Raw genomic sequence first — 12,258 nt, forward strand, 5'->3', positions numbered from 1 at the left:
AGAAAGCTTTGCAAAAGTATGTTTGTTAGTCACTGTTTTGTGAACTCTTTAAGCATGAGAAATTCTGCCTTGTATTTGTTTGGATTAAAAAAGCAGAACTTTTTCTTCCAAAAAGAGTGTGCATGTTGATTAAACTGGTATTCCTGGTTTTCTCTGAAAATTGTTCCACTGGTTTCTTCCTTACCTAGAATGGACAGAGCTAGAAATTTTCCACCACCTTTTTAATCTACAAAAGTGCTGTTTCTAGCCTGACAATTGCTGGCCTTGTTAAGATTAATCAAAGGAATTACAAACAGCATATTCCCTTTTACCAAAACATGACAAACAATAGATAAAATAGTAGGCTTTGACTTGCTCTGCCCCATACTTGAATACCATGCTCTTGCAGTACATCATTCTGCATGTGGTTTTGCATGGAGGACTCAGTGTGGATGACCACGCTCACATTTTGAAGGACCTGGTAATTTCGTTATTTTTTTATTACTATTATTATTTGTATTTATTAGACTTCATGATGTTTTGCCAAGAGGTCATTTTGTTGCTTTCACTTCCTCAGTTTTGGGTGTTTATATTTTCCTCAGCAAATGCAGCCTCAGAGGTATGAGATTGAAACCATGGCAGAGACTCTGTCTTCATCCCTTCTCATTCGGATTATTTGAAGTGTTGGTCACAGGGTGCAGGAAAGCTGTGGGTAGAATATTGTAGAGTATGAGAAAAATGGGATGGAAAAGAATGAAAAGCTTTCACATTCAGGTATGGGGGGGTTTGCCCTTGCTAGCAATTCCTGTTTCCAACTAAACAGTGTGACTCGGCATAGGTAAGGTGGAGTGTGCTCTTAGTTACTTTGATCCCTCTTATCTCCTGAGGTCTTACCCAACCTTGTGATGAGGAGAAAAAGAGCCTGTTGTTATCAAGGCTAGTTACCCCCTAATAATGATGGAAAAAATAGGATCTGAAAAAGTAAGGGGTTTTACTTGCATTCCTGAAACAACTCTTTCTTTGTGGTTGTTGAAGATATTTGTTGCCAAGAAATTGTTTTTCTTCATAAACATAACAAATCTTTCAGACACTAGGTAATCTGATACTTGGATAAGAAAAAGCCAGATTTAGCTTCAACTAAACCAAAGGCAGACTTTCCTCTGATATTTAAATCGGAGGAAAAATTACCACTATTTGCACAATTCTTTCAATTTCTGAAGGAAATCAGAGTGCTTTTCTAACAGAGAGAATTGATGGTGTGGTGAAAGAGCAATCCTAAGAGATGGGTTTTCCTTTTAAGCTGATTTTGTCGGACAGGTGAAGACATCAGCATTTTGACCACCTTCTGTCCTTATCTTCTAACATATATGTGCCTTTTGGTTAGTTTGAAAAACAGAGGTTGCAATGGGAAGCAGCTTATATTTAGGTGGCAGCTTAATGCATGATACAGCCTCTTACAACATTCTTGTTTATGTGCTACTATGTAAATACACACGGGCACCCCTTTCACAGGCAGAACTGCAGTCATCCATGAACAGTTATTCAATGAAGAGGGGATACATCTTTTATTCAGTGTAACTATTTAATTTTTAAACTTTTTTTTCCCCCAGTAAAATGAAAACATTTCAAAATCTATGTCTGTTTTCTTGTTATTCCCACTATCAGGCTTAGCACTGAATAATTCAGCAGACTGACTAGCCTATGCCAAGTATAACCCAAAGTCCCCAGACTTACAAAACTCAATTTCAAGTTTCTCACTTTAAGCAATACATTTAATAAATTATGTGTTTTCCCTTCTAATATACATTTTCCAATGGATTGCAAATAGCGGAGATACTATCCCTGATACTACTAATTTTCATATTAAAGGAAGAAAAAAAGCTGAATGTGGTATAAGTATTCCCCTAACCAAAAGCCTTACTGCTTTTTTGTTTGTTTTTTTTTTTTTTTTCATTGAATCTAACCCTGGGAAAATGTGGCCATCCAGAAAAATTATTCTGAGTTCATGTAATCTGCACTAGTTTATTATTGCATGAAGAAAACAAGAGGTAAACATCTAATTAAATGTATAATCATCTCTTTGTGCAATTTGCCAAAGATATAATTTATTCTAAATTTACTAAGAAAAGTACAGAAGAAGGAATAATCAGCACAAGCTGGTAATTAGGTATGTGTCCTCTGGCATGTGGCCTGGCATGTTTTAGAACAAAAACAGATCTGAGCTGCACATTTTTGGTGCAGATCTTGACTGGTTATGAACTCTCCAAAACTCAGGGTGTTTGGCTTAGGATACTGACAGAGCCCAGCAGAAAGGGTACAGCTGTCCCTTGCATTCCCGTCAGATTTCTACATCTGTGGACACACAGGATTTCAGATTGATTTTTAGCCTTATCACGCTCTCATTGAAACATACTACAGAAAGCAATTAAGATGTTGCAAAATCTAAGTGATTGTGAAGCTTCAGAGCTTGTTAAAACTGCTTGTTATATTCCTTAGGAAAAACAAACATGGGGGAAGAAAAACCATAAAGAGCTACTATGACCTCTTTTGATCTCTTATCCTTTGAGAGAAGAGTGAAGAAATGTACAAGTGTCTGGGTTAGTAACAAGCACACGTCCCTGTAGGTGGATCAATTCATTTCCATTAGCGTCACAAGTGGAAGCAGAGCAGCGATCTAATCTACAGAGGCTTTTATCAAACAGCTTGCCTCCTTCACTGAGCTTTTTTCTTCAGTCCCTTGCCAAATTAACCTTGAAGGTGTAACATGACTTTCTAGATCCTACCCAGTGTCTGCAAAGGGGTTGTTTTTCATTTTTAAATGCTGTAGTGGTGGGAGTCAAGGACAACATTTTAACATTATTAAATAAATAACATATTAGACTTCCTTAGAATAATCTTCAGATAAGCAAGGAACTGATTGTCATGCTCAGTGCTTTGTAGCAATATCCACAGAATGAGTAGAAACGATTAACATCTGGCTTTACATTCCCGAAGTCATTCTACAAGAGATGGGTCCTCTCACTTATCCTGAGCACTCACCATTTATTCTAAGGACACAGCAAGACTACTGACAAGGCAGAATACTACACTGCATGTCCCCCTACATCTCTATGATGAGAAATGACCTTCAGTGACATTACTAGGACCAGTTGTATAGGAGATACCTTTTGAAAAGACAAGAAATCATTGTCTTGCCAAGTGAGAGCAATGGTTTTGGAATCTATCTCTTGAGGAAATGTGATTAGAAAAGTGCTGTAGAAAAGGGGATAAAAGAAAACTAGAAACAGTAGAAACGAGAAACAACTGGAAAGTCGGTAATGGAGAAACATTCTTTAGGAAGACCAAGGGCAAAGCCTGCATTATATCAACTGTTTGACAGATTGGCTGGACATGGCATCCGGAAACATGTAGGAATTTTCACAAAAACTAATTTTCCTTGAAAGCCATTTTTATGTTAGATGGGATTCTTGCTTCAAGTTTGTTCCACAGCACTAACAATTGCAACTTTGTCCCATCTGAAGAAAATAAAAGAAAATTCTTCATTGTCCTTTGTCTTCATTTATAACTTTCAGGTACATTAGAAACACTTTATGTGGAAGTGAGAAATAAGTGGCCACTTATCTTTTCTGGGAAGAGCCACTTGAGCTGGCTCAGCTGATTCAGTCCTGTGGAGTTTAATGAAATCTGAAAGAAATTTTTCCATCCAGCGCAACCGTTACAGTTTGCTGCTTGTTTGGAAATAGCTCCTACCTTTTTTAATCCAGTTTTGTAATATCATAAGACCTTCTCTGCTCTCTTGATAAAGGTTTAAAGGTTTTTAAAACCATATAAAATAAGAAAAAAAAAAAAAGAAGACTGTATGAACCCCATTTTGAAGGAAGAAACTCTATATTTGGAATAACAAACATTTTAATGCCCTCAAGGCAGGTCATATTCAAAGATGGACAATAGAAGAAGAAATAGTGAAAAAAAAGGATCAGAAACCCAAGGATCAGAAGTCACCAAGGTTTTTCCTGCCTCCATACAGTAACATAGGTCTCTGTTCCATGAATTAGCTTCTCTCCGTTTTCTTCCTTTGTCAGTAAATAACGCTCGAACAACTACTAAACAAAGTCCCCATCTCCTTCTAGAAAACCTGACTGGTATGCAACTATGGGGATGCCGCTCTGAGCAGAGCCTCCTATCTTGGGCCCCTGATACAGCTCACTCTATCTGGGCAGGCATGGTGCCTGTAAGGCTTCCAAACTCCTTCTTCTTATCAACATGTGTTTTTTCTTTCTTTCAGAACCAGTTAACAGATGAAAAAATGATATCTTTTCCAGGGTGCACTACTGTTCAGATAGAGTATTATACAGATATTACTTAATATACCTGGTGCACCAATGTAAGAGTAGTGAATTTGTATTAGAGTATAAATAAACCCATACAAATTCTCATCTTTGAAGATCTTTTTGGTTAATTTCTCTGGCTAGGACTTGAGATTAAGAAAACAAACTGTAGCTAAAGAACACACTGCAACTGAGTCAACACTAATTACTTGATCGTAAGTGGTTATAAGGGAAATAGGTAAGGGGAAAAGGGGGAAAAAGTTAATCAGAGAACATGCTGCTGCACTACCTTTCTTTTTTTTCTATCTTCAATTTTCTCTCCAGGAAACTGAAACTGCTGGCACTTGAAGCAGAAGCCTCTGTTGCTACACATGCAACTGCTTACTTGAATAGATGCCTTTCAAATTCAGAGATCAGCCCAACTAACGAACAAAGGTAACTATATACAATTAGCTCTCAGGACTTGGTGAATGTTGCTATGAAGTCTGAATGTGTAGGCAGAGATGAGCTGCGCTCACATTTGGATTTCCCCAAGGAGAAGGGTAGAGGTAAGCTTTTATATGCTCTCTATTAACTCTCTTCTATGACTCAGCTGAGCACCAGGAACCAACAGGCATCTGTCCCCAGGCAGCACTGTGCCATCCTCCCACTGGAAAAAGGCAGTCCTCTCCTGTCTTCCCTTTATGAGAGCTGTGCCTGCTGTTGGAGCTGTCTGTGCTTCCATCTGTTGTGATGGGAAACTGGCACTCTGAGAGGGTTGCAAGTGTCAGAGTGGGGAAGTGAAAGCCTGAAGACAGCAGGACTTCCCAAAGGCAATAAAAGTACTCAACATAAGTATCCATCATCAGCTCCTGGCTACCACAGCTCACAGAGACTGGAAAACTGGGGATGTGGAGGAAGCTAGAGAGTGTAAAACAGCCTAATAAAAGTCATGACTGATCTTCAGTTACTATATGAATATATAAATTACTGGTCAGAGAAAGATGTGCAAGTAATTTAAATCCAATAGAAAGACAAAAGTGAAAGTTATAATTTGATCTCAGCTGCACAGCTTGGCAGGAGCAAAGAAAGATGGGGAAGGTGGAGGACTGATGAGGAAGGGGATGGATAGGCCTTAACTTGCATACGCAACATGTAGCGTAAAAACTGGAAGATGCAGCATTATCTTCCAGAAAGAAACAAGCATTGTTTTTAATTGACAACAACTTGTAAGAAATAACTATAAAGGCTGAGAAGGGCAGGAGAAAACCAAAAGGCCAGCATGAGGAAATCAGGAGGAGACAGACAACGTGAACACATTCTCAAGCCATGGAAGAACGAGCAGCGTGCCCAGCATGAGTGGGAAGCAGCACATGCACGGGGCACAGGGCACAGACACCGCAAACGGAAAAACCTCTCTCCAAGCCAAGTACTGGAGATGTGAGCAGGCATGTTGACAGGCAATTGAAGAGGAGCCAGTGCTTATTTTTGCCGTTAAGACTACTGCGACATCATCTGTTATGCTTCAGTTTCCTCTTTTAAGGTCTGCATCTGTTTGTTTTCTCCTTCTGCGTGCCAAGTGTATAGTGACATTTTACGCAACGCTGTTCACCACCAGGAAAATGCAGGAGAAAGGTCTTGCGCAAAGCCCAGATTCAGCCCTGCTGTATCCAGAAGGGCTGGCCCCAGAGTCACACCAAGCGTTGGCCTCTCTCAGCCCAAGACAGTCACTGTACTCAGTGAAAGCATAATAATATCAATGTTTCATGGTGTAATGGCACAGTAACCTGGATGTTACAGGAGATGCTTGAAACTTCTAGGTATTTCATAAAACAAATGGATAAAAACCAAGCTGGAAGACTAGTCAGCTCACCAAAAGCTTATTACTTTTCCTCATTCCACTGACAGGATGACTGAAAAATGACTGCAAAATTACTGAAAATCATAGTAATTTTTCAAAATGACTGATTTCACTTGTAACTCATCTAGATGTGCTCAGAATAGGAAATTGCATGGCGATCATTGCTGCAATAGTGAGCTGTACGAAACACGTCTCTTCTTCCACAATGAAAAAGACTGAAATAATAGCCGAAAACAATTAAAAGGCAGAGGAACATCAATGCCTTCTTTCTCAGCTTAGGGTACCTCTAAATTTGACTTCACACTTTGAAGGAATTGTTTTCCTATATTAGGTCTGTTATGAAGTTTTAATCTATGGCAGCAGTGTCCTGATACTCTCCTTAATGTTTTGTTAAACTTGAGAAGGCTGGAAACAGCCAAAAACTGTGGGGAGGGAAAAAATGGGGAAGAAGGTGTCTTTGATGCGCAGCATTCTTCTTCAGCAGATGTAAAAGTACAACATACCAAACCACTTTTTACTGTGTAGGTTGTGAGGAAAGAGAAAAGCCCACTTTCATTTTGCTTTCTTCTCACTGAGGTTGCGTGTCCCCTGCATCTTCTGCAGCCATTTCCTCAACCCCCCTCCACCACCCTTCTAAGTCCAGCCCTCCTGGCTCAGCAGTTCGGTGAAATAAAAAGCTTACCTTGAATAAGGCCATGTCCTTTTGCAACAGGCAGAAGTTTGTCTGCTGTTCACCAGTGGGCCAGACAGATGGCTTGGTGTTATTGCAATGGTTAAAAAGAAAGCCAAGAAATTCTAAGAATATGATTGAAGAAGGGACTTATACACTATTCAAGTATGTATTATTAAAGACAGTACTTCTGTAAATATTTAAGTAACGCTCAGAACTCCTGCTCACCTCCTGTCAAATCCTGAAAGTCTCTAAATTCCCTGACAGGCTTGTTAGTCTGGTTTTCTAAGGAAATCAGTTTATGAGATTGCATTGGCTGTCTGTGTCGTCATGATAGCTTTTGAACCTTTGGGACAATTCACATCATGCTTGGAAGATATCTGGAGCCTCGAAGATAGTTCTGTTCCTATGTTTTTTTGGGAAAAGCTGGGGAGAGTGTAACCCTAAATCCTAACAGAAAGCCAGAGGCAAAAGTCTTAGATATCCCAAACATCTGCAATGATCAAATGAAGTTCCTGAACACTGGAAAAAGAGAAATATAACCCCCATTTTCAAGAAGGGGAAAATGGATGACTCAGGGAACTACAGACCAGTCAGTCTCACCTCTGTACCTGGTAAAATCTTGGAGCAGATTCTCCTGGAAGGCATGCTAAGGCACATGAAAAACAACAAGGTGCTTGGTGACAGCCAGCATGGCTTCACTAAGGGGAAATCCTGCCTGACCAATTTGGTGGCCTTCTATGATGGGGCTACGGAACTGATGGACAGGGATAGAGCAGCTGATGTCACCTACCTGGACTTGTGCAAAGCGTTCAACACTGTCCCACACGACATCCTTGTCTCTAAATTGGAGAGACATCAATTTGGTGGATGGACCACTCGGTGGATAAAGAACTGGCTGGATGACAGCAAGCAAAGACTTGTCGTCAATGGCTCAATGTCCAGCTTGAGAGCAGTAATGAGCAGTGTCCCTCAGGGATCGGTGTTGGGACCAGTCTTGTTCAACATCTTTGTTGGTGACATGGACAGTGGGATTGAGTGCACCCTCAGCAAGTTTGCCGATGACACAAAGCTGTGTGGCTCAGTTGATATGCTGGAGGGAAGGGATGCCATCCAGAGGGAGCTTGACATGCTTGTGAGGTGGGCTGATGCCAACCTTATGAAGTTCAACCATGACAAATGCAAGGTCCTACACCTGGGTCAGAGCAATCCCAGGCACAGCTACAGGTTGGGCAGAGAAGAGATTCAGAGCGGCCCTGCGGAGAAGGACTTTGGGGTGTTGGTCTATGAGAAAATCAACATGAGCCGGCTTCAGTGTGCGCTCGCAGCCCAGAAAGCCAACCGTATCCTGGGCTGCATCAAAAGGAACGTGACCAGCAGGTCGAAGGAGGTGATCCTGCCCCTCTACTCTGCTCTTGTGAGACCTCACCTGGAGTATTGTGTGCAGTTCTGGTGTCCTCAACATAAAAAGGACATGAAACTGTGGAGCACCTCCTGTATGAAGAAAAGCCAAGAAAGTTGGGGCTGTTCAGCTGGGGGAAGACTGTGTGGAGACCTCATAGCAGCCTTCCAGTATCTGAAGGGGGCCTATAAGGATGCTGGCAGTGGGGAATCTTCATTAGGGACTGTAGTGACAGGACAAGGGGTAATGGGTTCAAACTTAAACAGGGGAAGTTTAGATTGGATATAAGGAAGAAGTTCTTTACTGTGAAGGTGGTGACGCACTGGAATGGGTTGTTGCCCAGAGAGGTTGTGAGTGCTCCAGCTCTGGCGGTGTTCAAGGCCAGGTTGGACAGAGCCTTGGGTGACATGATTTAGTGTGAAGTGTCCCTGCCCATGGCGGGGGGGGTTGGAACTAGATGATCTTGAGGTCCTTTCCAATCCTAACTATTCTATGATTTTATAATTCTATGATTTGGTGGTTACCACCATCTTATGTAGGATTCCCATCCCTACATGGCACTCTGCTCAGGTGCAAATTCTTCCACCACCTTCAATTACCATCCTCTGGTAATGATTCCAAATATTTTCCAGAGTATATCTTGCACATCAACAAATGAAAGAACACCTTCCTAAGACATCTATGGCTTTTTTCAAAAAATACAGCCAACTGAAGACCGATGTCCTACCCCACTTTTAGTCTCATTTACTTAGTATCAGCAGAGGTGTATTTTAAGGAGTGCTTTGGTTTAAGGAGTGCCTTTTGTATTATTTGGTTCTAGGTAGCAGTTCATTGAGTAAATCTCGATGAAACTAAAAAAATCCTAGGAGACTCTAGGAAACTCCTCAGTTTGCTGACTGCCTTGAATGTGATTCTGAAGCAACCATTTGTCCCTCTGTACTGGCTTGGGGTTTAACATTGAACTCTGCACAGCAAGGCATGCATCTGAAAGCTGGATACTGCAGTGTGAAAAGGACGTGTCAGTATGACAAAGTCTTGTACAGATGTAGCCTGAACCTCTTGCAGTCCTTAGCTGTCTTGGTAGTCAGTAATATTCTAACTTTCATGGCTCCCCCAGCACTGACAGAGACCAAGAGTGCTACCACAGACAGACAGCTAGGTCAAATAATGTGAAGTTGGAGTAACTAAGAGAGAATCAGCACCTCATCTGGTGAACACTGCCATGGTCACACTGGTTCTTTAACAGAGTTTTGACAAGTTTTAGTGTCAGCTGAAAAGAGAATACCATTTCTTGGTGGTGTAAAAGTTGCCAGTGCCCATCTGTCTTCATATTCTTGATAGAAAGGTCAGGCAGAGCTCTTGAAACCTGGCTCTGAAATTTTTTACAATGGTTTTCTGGAAAGTGGCAACTTCGCTATTATCCAGTATTGGTTTATTACTTATGTGTGGTTTTATATATGTATACACATACACACAATATACATTATACTTTTGTGTGTATATTTAGCATACAAGCAGACAGCTCTAAGTATAAACTTTTCTGTGCTTTTTTTTAAGTGGAGCCATTAATTACATACTTCTAGAGTGTGTATTGCTCTGACATTAAGTTTGGAGACAGCCTCCAAAAGGTGCAAAGTACATTAAGAATTTTCCCAGACAGATTAGCAACATACTTAAATTTTATAAACCTAGTCTTAACCCTCTTTTTCAAATCTTCTTTTCTAGGAACTCCATTAAAGCATGAGGAACAATAGTTCGATTTTAACTGTTGTAAATAAAGCTGTATTATGTCCTGGTGTCTTGCTTTTTCTTTCAGTGAGCTCTAGAGCAGAGAATTATTTGATTCAGAAGCTTAGGGTTAAATTTTTTCAGGTGACCAGAAAGATGACTCTAAATGCCCTCATTCACCTTCCACAAAACTGTTTGTATGTCATGCCTTAAGAAAAAAAACAAAAGTAACCTTAAGTCTATCGTGCTGTTTGCTCTGGCAGAGAACCAAAGTTACCTGCCGTGTGGAAAAGCAGGCCGTTGTCCCCATTTAGGTTTATCAGTGGCAAGACTGACTTTTCTGTATCATGTCCATAGCATAAGCCCTGAAGAACTAAGTTTCTGAGGCCCTCTGGAAAGACATTTGTGGCTGTGCTGACATTTTGGCTTGGAGTAGTGGCCCGTTTCTGCACAAATATCCTGGTTGCTCCCTGACTGTGCTTTGGTGGGATTTGCACCGTGATGCACTGGGAACAGAAGGGGAAGCTTCGATTTACTGATCCCCACCTACTGCACAGAATTACATGCTAATACAGACACAATCTTTAACACCCTGGAAGGTCCTCTTGCATACACAGTTTTTACATTTACCTACGTAAGCAAATGCCCACCCCAGATACACTGGAAATGGATTAAGCCTGTCTGAACTCCATGCTATCATGACTGCCTTTCAGTTGTTCTGTAGGTTAAAGAACTGAAATGCAAAGCTCATTGCAAAATGTTTTAACTGTGTTACTGCCTCTGCTGTCAATGCAACCCCCAGTACAATTCAGGGAATGCTCTCGGGTTTTGGTCTTAAATGGAGCACAACTGATCCTCTGAAGGAAGGGCTAAGAAATGAAAGCTGACATGATCTTGTAGCTATACATGAAGATTTCTTTATATGCGTACAATTAAATAGTACAAAACTTGCTACAAGAAAAAAAAAATAAATTACATTTTATGTAGGTTCATTTGTAGATACCTGAATTGTGCATGCAGTCTCCCAAGAGGCTTTCTTGCACCAGTGACACATAGCTTTCTGCATCTCTAAGATCAGATTTCTCATCTATATATACTACATAGAAATCTGGACACAACTGTCTCATTGTCATTTGATCCAGCCACTCTTGAGACCTGGAACAGTACAAACAAAGGAAGACGTGAAATTAGTGGTAGTCCGAGCATAAGCAGGTTTCAATTACTTAATTAGTCTGCAATCATAGTAGCAATATATCTTAGATCTCAGCTGTATAGTCTGGTGATCTGTTGTTGCAGTGTTATAAAATTAATGGTATTTTCATTGTGTACTGTTTCTACTTGGTTGCTTGATCATATAATCCCTGGTATTCTTTTTACAAATGATAATCAAATCATAGAATCATACAATCCTAGATTCACAGAATGGTTTGGGTTGGCAAGGACCTTCAAGATCATCCAGTTCCAACCCCCTTGCCATGGGCAGGGACACCTTCCACTAGACCAGGTTGCTCAAAGTGCCATCCAACCTGGCCTTAAACACTTCCAGGGATGGGGCAGCCACACCTTCTCTGGGCAACCTCTGCCAGTGCCTCACACCCTCGCAGGGAAGAAATCTCCCTGTTTGCCCCTGGTTAATTCTGAGAATTTGAACCTCTCTTTAGTGGGCAGGTATTTTCCAGAGTCTCTAATGAGCACTTGGGGGGGCAGTGACTGCTAACAAACACACATAGAATCATAGAATCGTAGACATACACTTTTCAATAGAGGGGTTTGCAAAGGGTTACTTCCATTCTATGAAGAAAATTGAATATTTCAGATTTTATTTTTAGTCCCAATTGGGCAAAGTGACAATTCAGAATGACCCACAGAATATCAAAAGGTCCTTAGAAAATTGCTATGTCAGGATGTTTCATTTTAACTCCTTGTTACTACACAAGTCTATCAGACCCATCACATGTATGTTTACGAAATTTTAGAAAAAGCTATTTACATTCCTGTGACATATTTTGACTTAGTGAAATCAGCATTTTCTAACAGAATAGTTTTCTGTCAGAAAACTTTCAGCAAGTTTTACTCTTGGTTCCCAAACTCTCTGTTAATACTTACTGAACTTTTTTCTCCTATACTTCTTTGGAAATCCCATTGGTTTTCTTAGTCTAGTGCTTGGTTATGATTTAGGATGCTTTTCTGGTTGACATGGCTTATCAAATCAAATAGCATAAAAATATGTTGTTCCAACTAGTCTGTACCTTTGGATTTCTAATCATCTTAGTTACTGAGTGCACTGCCCCTTCTTTCTCTAGACCTTTGT

At 40.6% G+C, this 12,258-nt stretch overlaps 2 long non-coding RNA genes across 2 annotated transcripts; one reads left to right on the plus strand and one right to left on the minus strand.

Moving 5' to 3' along the window:
- Positions 1–461: 461 nt before the first annotated feature.
- Positions 462–4,915, minus strand: LOC136014320 (uncharacterized). Its single transcript, XR_010612632.1, has 2 exons — positions 4,597–4,915; positions 462–685 (listed from the first exon to the last, which is right to left on the minus strand). It is a non-coding gene; the product is annotated as an uncharacterized LOC136014320 (long non-coding RNA).
- On the plus strand, positions 4,366–10,000 carry LOC136014321 (uncharacterized). The gene is made up of 3 exons (XR_010612633.1): positions 4,366–4,522; positions 4,632–4,742; positions 9,945–10,000. It is a non-coding gene; the product is annotated as an uncharacterized LOC136014321 (long non-coding RNA).
- Positions 10,001–12,258: the final 2,258 nt, after the last annotated feature.

Source organism: Lathamus discolor, chromosome 5 (assembly GCF_037157495.1).
Source record: "Lathamus discolor isolate bLatDis1 chromosome 5, bLatDis1.hap1, whole genome shotgun sequence".
Taxonomy (NCBI): Eukaryota; Metazoa; Chordata; class Aves; order Psittaciformes; family Psittacidae; genus Lathamus; species Lathamus discolor.